This window comes from Saccopteryx bilineata, chromosome 3 (genome assembly GCF_036850765.1).
Source record: "Saccopteryx bilineata isolate mSacBil1 chromosome 3, mSacBil1_pri_phased_curated, whole genome shotgun sequence".
In the NCBI taxonomy this organism is placed as follows: Eukaryota; Metazoa; Chordata; class Mammalia; order Chiroptera; family Emballonuridae; genus Saccopteryx; species Saccopteryx bilineata.
Genome location: NC_089492.1, coordinates 190,421,529 through 190,430,419, shown reverse-complemented (window position 1 = coordinate 190,430,419; position 8,891 = coordinate 190,421,529). Strand labels below are relative to the sequence as shown.

The 8,891-nt window shown below is 48.3% G+C and overlaps 1 long non-coding RNA gene across 1 annotated transcript; it reads right to left on the bottom strand.

The window, feature by feature from the left end:
* Nucleotides 1–7,765: 7,765 nt before the first annotated feature.
* LOC136330889 (uncharacterized) lies at nt 7,766–8,303 on the bottom strand. Its single transcript, XR_010730406.1, has 2 exons — nt 8,176–8,303; nt 7,766–7,993 (listed from the first exon to the last, which is right to left on the bottom strand). It is a non-coding gene; the product is annotated as an uncharacterized lncRNA (long non-coding RNA).
* Nucleotides 8,304–8,891: the final 588 nt, after the last annotated feature.

Here is an 8,891-nt window from a genome sequence, read left to right as displayed (position 1 = left end):
CGGGGCTGGCTCTGATAGGAGCTGCAGGGCACCAGGATGGCAAGTTCAAAAGTTACAGAGGGCCCCTCTCTTCAGCAAAGATTTTTTTTAAAGCTTGACAATGATTCGTGTTCTTCTTGAAGAGTTTAATTCTCCTGGGCCAAAGGTTTGGATGGGAAATGCAGCCTTGATCTTGGCAAGGTTCATAAAGAAAGGGCAGGTTTGTGTTGGGATAATCCTGCTTCCCCCAGAGGCAAACTGTCTCTTCCCATCCTGAGATGTGTCTGTTGTCACCATAAAGGGAATCGGTGCATCCTAGTCTCAGGAGCTGTGCTGTTTTCGGCTGAGGGACTTTAAGGAGGAATGGGTTCATTTCCTCCTTGACCAGCTGTCTCCAACCGTGGGACAGAATGACCCAAGGGCTGACGGTTTTCTGCTGAGTGGGTTTTCTTCATAGAGATGGAGGAGAGCACCGAGACATATTTATTGCCTTTGTTGGTTAATAAATGCTTTTAGACCTGTGATGGTGCAGTGGATACAGCATTGACATGGAACTCAGAGGTTGCCAGTTTGAAACCCTGGGTTTGCCTGGTCAAGGCACATATGGGAGTTGATGCTTCCTGCTCCTCTTCCTTTCTCTCTCTCTCTCTCTAAAATGAATAAAGTCTAAATATATGTATAGTCTAAATATATATATTTAAATATATATATATTAAAGAACAAAACAAAACAAACAAACACTTTTATGCCTATTTTGGTTGATCAGAAGTCTAACCTGACTGTCAGGCAGGGCTGTGGAAAGGCTCCCTGCAAGCATGTCTCCATGCGGGCCTCTGAGCACCGAGGGGGAAAGCCCGTCCTCGGCTTGAGTCCCGAAGCCTTTCAGAGCCTTCGCTGTGAATGTCCAGCCGACATAAACACACCTTCCTGAGGATCTCGGGGTTGTTGGAATTTGAGAAGATCTTTGATATTTTAATAAAACTGGCTTAATTTGTACCATTTAAAAGCAAATCAAAATGAGCCCAAATATCTGGACACAGCCTGCCCATTTGATGCTTATACTAGTTTGGGTTATGCTGTGGTAAACAAACACCCCCAACTCTCAGCAGCTTAAAACCCCAAAGGTTTACTTCTCTTTCTTCCTGCATATCCATTATGGGTGGGCCAGAGCTCTTCTCCCTGCCAGCGTCATTCCAGGCCGTGAGGGACAGAGCAAGCACCATCCCCAGTCTGCTGGTTCCCAGGCCAGACATAAAGAAGTGCTTGGTGAGTCACCACTGCTTTCTAGGGCTTCTGTCTAGACATATGTCATCTCTGTGATGGTGTGCTTAGAAGGAGAACTGGGAATTTGGCGACTCCCAAACTGTGTGACCTCTGAAGGGTGGGGACAGATTGATGGGCCAGTCAGATTCAATGGCCTAGAAGCCAGAAGGCCAGGGATTTCTTCTCATTAGCACTTGCCCTTAGGCATCTCCTACAACCTCTTAGATATATGTTTCCTTACCCTGTAAGTCAGGAGTTGAGTAGGAAGGTTGGCAAATGGAAAGGAATAATTACACCTGTTTGACAGGCATCATAGGATTGTCTACAGCTCAGAAAAGGGCAACACTAGTTAGTGAAAGTGAGATAGGAATGAAAGATGATGAAAGTGTTTAATGACAGGCTAGTGATTACTCCAGGGAACTGCAACCCAAAGATGGTTCTTACATGCAGTTGTATTTCTTAGGACAAAGTTACAAGAAACAGAAAATCAAAATAGCTGTAGCATAACTATGATAGACATTTGTTTCTCAGCTACAAAGCTGAGAGGCATGTGGTACAGGGTGGGTGTGCTGGCTCCACAATGTGGAAGGCTCTGGTTCCTTCCACATTGCTTCTCAAACATTTCCCAGGTGTCTTTCTGCTTTAATCTAGGTTTCCTAAAAACCAGAGCTTGATACGAAACCAATGACCAATACTTTACCTAGAGTACAATCCCACGAAGCATGAGGGGGGGGACAAGGGAGGTGAGCCAGTGAAGGAGGGAGTGAACTACAAAGTGCTGTGTTCTAAGCTGGCTGCTGCTTGTAACAGATGCAGCTCATAGTTTAGCCTTGTGGGATGTTGCCAGGCCTGTTGGGGCTTGGAAGAACAAATGTGGGAAGGACAAAGGGAGAAGAATTTTTCTACCTGGTCATGTCTCCATGGGTCAAAGTCGGCTTGGATGTGATGGTTCTGTTGAACATCTGTCACGTCACGGGCTGCCGGGGTTGATTTAGCAAACCTGGCTGGGTGGGGGTGTCTCCATTACCTGCCCTGCCCCTTGTACATCTCTCCTGATGTTCTGTGCTGGGTAGAAGACAACCTCTGTCATAGAGGAGGACTGTTTCTCAGTCAAGAGTATGTGAGTAGCCACAATCCCCTGTTAAAACCTTCAAACAAGCTCTCAAAGTCCATGTATAGAAAATAGGGTAGTTAAGTTTCTAAGACTATAGACACAACCCAAATAAAGAACTATGTGTGGCCATCTGCCTTTCTTTAAAAAAAAGTTGGCTTCAAAAGGCTTCAGGACCCCCACTCCCAGGTGGCACTGTCTAGAACCTCCTGCCGGGGAAAGCCAGATCTCAAACTAGAGCAGAAGCACCTGCAGCCTAAACCTCAGCCCACGGAGCCAGCAGGCAATGAGTATGTGCCCATCGGGCTCTCCACCTGCCCATCTCAGTCTATAGCCCCATCAGCTTGGTGTGGTCAGGGCACCTGCTTGGGTGAGCAGGTTCCATAATGTTTTCTTGCTCCGTAGAAGGAACAGGGTTGCCCTGGGAGTGGGTGGGTGAAGGGAAGAGAGACATGTGATGTGAGCTGTGAAGAAATATGCTGTTGGGTTTTGCCTGCAAGACATGTGAGGAATCAGAACATCTGCAACTAAATGCTCAGTCCAGCCAGTCAGGCCAAATGCCATGGCACCATGATCTCTGCTGCAAGATGGCAGGGAATTCAATGAGTGTCACTTTAAGAAGGTTAAAATCCTTTTGGGGCCTACAAAAATGTGGTTGGTGTCGGGTAATCCTCTGAAAGAATGGTTAGTGACATTGAGCAGAGAAATCACAGCTGAGGAAATCTTGGGGGGCATGTAAACTGGCCCTAGGACAACTCACAGGCCAAACGGCTGCATGGGCTTATTAGTCTGTGATGTCCACACATACTAATGAGGAAAAGGGACAGGGAAGTTTTCATATACAACATACCTGCTGACTTTTCTGGGGCCAGAATTTAGTCCTAGCACCACGCTTGGCTATAAAGTATAGTCTTTATTCTGGGTGCTAAAATTGGCAGACAGGTAGAACAAAACACTGGGCAAACTGGCAGTTTATGCCATAGCAGCCAAGATTGAGAGGCCCTCAATCAGCACAGTGGAATGTCCCCAATATGTGTCTTTCTTTCAAATCAATATGAGCAGGGATGTGGGACAGGGAAGGAGAAAAGTAAAGTAGGGACAAGAAAATGGGGGCATAGGTGTGTTAGAGGAGAAGATAGACTTTTGGAGGAAGAAGCCAAAGAGTGAGAAAGTGGGGGTGGTGAATACAGAAAACAAAAGAGGGGCAAGAGGACCCCCTAACCCCCAGACTGGGCTCTTTTGGTTGTCATGGAAACCACTCACTCTCTAATGGCAACAGATGAAGATGAATGTGGGGTTGGGTTTCTCACAGCAGCTGCATTTCCATCCAGCTGGGCTGTACAGACCTCGGGCCAACTGTGACCCACACTTCATCATCCTCTTATCCACTGCCTTAACACCTGGCCGGGCAGATACCCCACCCTTTTGTTAGAGAAAGAAGTCATATTAATTCTTTCTAGGGTCTCATGGTCCGGATCTACCCCACTAGCCTGCCATCAACCTCGGGATCTTTTGTGGTTCTCCTGCACTCTGAAATAGTCCTTCTAAAAATGGCGTCCAGTCTGCAGGGCATTAAGGCTACATGGAGGATGCTCTGTACCTGGGAGCATTTAGGTCTTTTAGGGGATCAGATCCTTCGGAGACAGTGTTGGATCTGGGTGGGCTGACTTTGGCCCCACCCATGTGCATCGTGAAGGTGGAGGCTGTGAAGAGAAGCTCCCTTCTTACCAGGAAGTGGCCAGAACTGAAAGTAGCTTGAGGCTTTTTCAGACCTGTGTGAATGGAAACCACCCACCAGTGGTCTCCTCAGGCAGCCCAACCCCCTGCTGCATCCTGCTGCATCCTCCTCCTGCCCCAAGAAGGAGCTGGCTCCACTGTGGGTCTCGGCATTGCATAGTACAGGCTTCTGCACCAGACGTGATGCTCTCACAGCAGAGCCACCTCACTCTCAGATTAGGCCTGGGCTGTGCCGGGCACCAGGAACGGGGTCTGCACATTCTGCATTTCCCTATCCTGAGGTGGAATGGGAATGCGTAAGGGGCTTGCTCATCTGAGTAGGAAGTGGCTTTGGCCAGTCCTTCCTGGCAAAGCTGTAGATGCTGAACTATAGCAGGCCTGCCTGCTCCATTCTCCAAAGGCCGTGTGGGCAGTGCAAAGAAAGGAGGTTCAAATCTTGCCTCCTCTAGGTGCTGCACAACCTTGGCACATTACGGTCTCTCTGAGCCTCAGTTTCTACATCTATAAAATGAAGATATGACATAGACCTAACTGAGTTATAGTCAAAGGCCTCTGGCATGTTCTGGGTAAACACCAGTTCCCAGGGGCAGGGCAGCTTGCTTCTGCCTCCTTTCTACATGGGGGGCGGGGGGGGGGGGAATCAGCACTTGAAGGTAGTCTCCATCAAATATTTAATCCAGCAACGCCCGACTCATGTTTCCTCTGCGAGCTGCAGGGCCGTGGCGACTTCCAGCGCTCAGTGGGGACCATGGTACTTTTCAGGTTCCTTTCTGTGTGTCAATGTTAGCCACAGGCCCTACTGGCCAGCTGGGTGGGTGCTGTGCAGAAACGAGAAAGGCTGGGTCTGAATGCTGGGCTCGTCATACACTGTTTCCAGACACTGCTTGCTCTTCAGGACCCAAAGGCAGCCCATGGTGGTGCCATGGGGGCAGCCCACTGCCTCAGGCTGGCCTTGTTTCCAGGGCCCTGCAGCCTTACTGGTGTGGTGTCTGAGCAGGCCCTCTTTGAAAGACTCCTTAGTTAAAACTCTCCCCATACCTCAGTTTCCACCTCCCTTCCCCTCGTTCTTTGTCATTCCTTCAAATATTTTTTCTTTAAACTTTTTACTGAAGAATAATATTGCTCAACTTGCCTCCCCACCCCATAATAAAACACAAGTTCATGGCAACATATGAAAAGGGCATCTTGAGTGTCCAGGTAACCATAGCAACTCTGTCACTCTTTATTTACTCCCAGAGAGATGGCAGGGCAGTGTGTTCTGAAGAGCAAGGCCCTGGCATTAGGAGCCCAGCACCATGTGGATTAATCAGTGACATTAGATGGGGAAGAGCAGAGAAGGCCGGTGGGCAGTGTTCCCCTCTGTGTGCAGTGGAGTGCACTGAGCCGTGGCATTCAACGTGGCTGTCTGAGCAGAGAGTGTTTCCAGAAGGGAGCAATCTGAGGTGGAGGAGAGTTCAAGGTCATCCTTGTCCCAGGTGTGTCCTGGGAACAGCAAATCAGGTGGGAGCCGGATGATTAGACTGTAGCTGAGTCAGTCAGTCTCTGTGAAAAGCTAGCAGTGAGGGGGATGAGAGAGGAGCTGGCAGGAGGGCTCTGAAATGCAGGGAGGGGCCCTGTAGCCTAGTCTGGGCCCAGACTGCACCAGTCCCATCTGCCTTTGTGCGTGTATGGCTGGCCACTGGAGCCAGGCCATGCCTCAGCTCATGCATGCTTCCCCACCTCTGGGCTGGAGGACATGCTACATCACATTGATTTCAGATGGACAACCTGAGGCAGGAGCCAGTCCAGGCCCTACGAGAAGGGGAGGGCAGCAGGTGCTGTAGCTCCTGTTAGTCATTCATTTATACCCAGCCACAGCTCTCCTGAGCCCTGGAGTGGTGACTCAGAGTGTGGCCATGAACTGTCGCTTCTTTCTAGTTCCCTCCCCGTCGTTCCTGTTTCCTCCACTGTGCTTTGGGCTCTTGGTTCCCCCCTCTCTGCCACCACATCTTCCTTGTGGGCTGCCCTGCCTGACTGAGCGACTATACACTAGCCCCTCTGTCCAGTTTATCTTTTCCCTTTTTCTGGGCTGCTCCTCCCCACCAGTGCTGGATGAGGCCGGGGGCAGGGTTGCTCTGCAGAGCCAGCCTAAAGGCATCAATCCATCTCTTCCCGTCTCTTCCCATTTGCTGCCCTGGAGATCAGGGAACTCCCACATGTCTTAACTGAATGTAGCCCAGCTGTCCAAACCACAGGACGACTGATGGCGTGGTCCAGGGTCAGGGGACAGCAGGATCCCGGCTCCCAGCCAACCAGGAGGGTCTCAGGGGCTCACGGGCATACGAAGGAAAGTAGTGCCTCTCTGTTCCAATCTCTTTTTCTTATTTCATTACCTGAATCTTGAGGCTTGATAGTGCCATAAAACTTGACATTTTCCTTCTAGAAATCAAGCAAAAATCATTGTCCAGTGAACTTCCAGCCAGAGAGCAAAGCACTTGGTGAAGCCAGGGACCTGAGCCCAAGTCCTGACCCAGCCACCAACAGGCTGAATGACCACGGGCAGGCCGCTACTCACAGCCTTGATTTCCTCACTTGTAAAATGATAGGGGCTTCTCCGGTTTTTAACATGATGATGCCAAATCCAGAAACATTGTGAGCAAACAATATGATCATGAAGCAAATTGTTACCAAAATAATAGTAGTAGTAATAATAATGTACCGCTACTCTAATTTTTTAAAATGCAAGTGTTTTATTTTAAAAGTGACTTGGAAAATGCAGGAGTTAGTTGTCATTCCCCAACCCCAAAGAGGAAGAATATTTTTCTGTGCCATGAAAGGGGTCAGAACTTGTGCAGCTCAGTTATATTTCAGATAGAATTGGAAACTTACTTCTCCTTTAAGCACAGGAAGGAATTAGTCACACTTCCTCCTGGAAGTGGATAAGAGATTCTCTGCACTTCTCAAAAGGCTCTTTCAAAAAGTTCTGGTGCAAGCACTGCTATGTGTGTGAATGACAAACAGGGAGAAAGAGAGAGATAGAGATAGAGATAGAGATAGAGAGAGAGAGATAGTAGAAAGAGAGGGAGAGAGAGAGAAAAGAGGGTGAAGAAGATGTATGGACAAGATGAAGGAAACAAAATGATTTAAGATACAGTCACTGACCCCCAAGGATTCATTGTCCAATGGGAGGAATTAAAATGTTAACAGGTACAACAATGTTACAGTGTAGAACAGTGCTGTAAACAAAAAGCCCTTGGGTGGATGATAGAAAGGGTGGTTAATTCTGGCTGGAAGGAATCACAAAAGACTTCCTGGAGGAGGTGGCATGTGAATTTTTCCTAATGGGTGAGTAGGATATCTGTGGGTAAAGAGACAGGGGAGGGCATCTGGACAGGGGAAATAGCAGCTACATAGGTAGGCTACTGTTCTCTCTCCTCTCTCTCTCCTCCTTTCATCCCCTTGCCCAGGATTTCTGCATGCCCATTTCTACCCAACTGGGATGAGAGGAGCAGCAGATCAGTGCCCCTGGTGCTCAGTGGGGGTTCCTCCTCCTCTCTGTGCTCTTGCTGGCCCAGGGGAAGCTGTTGGCAGTCCGCAGGCAGTAACGGGAGGAGTTTCACTTCACTTAGCAAAATCTTCTCCTAGAATTACAGTTGGTCCTTATAAAAAATTTTTGGTCACATAAAAGGCAAGAAGTCAGTTTTTGAAAAGCTTTTATGCAGCAGAAAGAGAATGTCCTTTTGTCACTGATGAAACTCTTTCCACCTCTATATCCCTTTACAGTTGTCATGGGGAGAGGGGGGAAGACAAGACCACAGGATGTCTGTGAGATGCCCTTGACTGGATGAACATTTTCACTGACGTTCAAATGTCATCCTTCCATCCTCATCCATTCATCCAGCTTCCAATCTCTTCTTCAACCTGCTGCAGTGTTAGGAGTTTCAAAGGACAAAGTGAGGAGAGGGTGAAGGTTCCAAGGATGAATAAAATGAATTTTCTTTCTTTTAAAGTTGGAAATGAATGATGATTATACAACGAACAAGGGAGTGTCCCGGGGAGGGGAGGAGGCATTCCCTGTGCGTGGTATGGAGAAGTGGCTTACTTACCTGCAAAGACAGGCAAGGAGGATGTTCACAAAGTGAAGTAGCAGGATCCCGAGTTCACTAAGTGTCATGCCACCTCCCTGGAGCTCCATGCAGCAGAGGTGACTGGGAAGTTCTGTGAGGCCTTCCGGGCTGAGGAGGAGTTTTGCAAAGGACATGTCTCGTAATCTTTCAAAATGCTATGTCAGCTTTTTCCCTGGAGCCCAAGCACGGTCTGGAGCACACATAGAAACCTAGTCAGTGTTTATTGTCATGAAAGCAAAGCACTGTCATCCTGTGATGAAGGTCCAACTACTGTATTTTTTCAGATGGAGGAAAAAGCCCTGCCACCCTGTACTAGGGCGGTGCACTCTAATCTACTCTACTCTGTTTCTGAGAGGTCATTGCTCTGATAAAGAAGGCGCTAAATACATTTTAGCTGTAATGTTTGTTAGTCATTACATATATAGAAATGAACACATTTTAAGAATTAGAAATAGTTACCATGGTTTTAGTGGCTGTTTACTGAGAGGGAGAAGGGGTTTTGCATGCTATTTTTTCTAACTCTTTTCTTACTTTGATTTTTTTAACTTCCCTGTGATCCTTGAAGGCTCTCTGGGGGTGTGGGGGATACATGGACATGAAGGGAGCACAGGAAAGCAATGTAGGCTTGGGAGGAGGGGCTCCGGGTCTGTGAGTGGGGGGGGGAGCAGGGAGACCAGGTACAGAAAGGAGCTCGG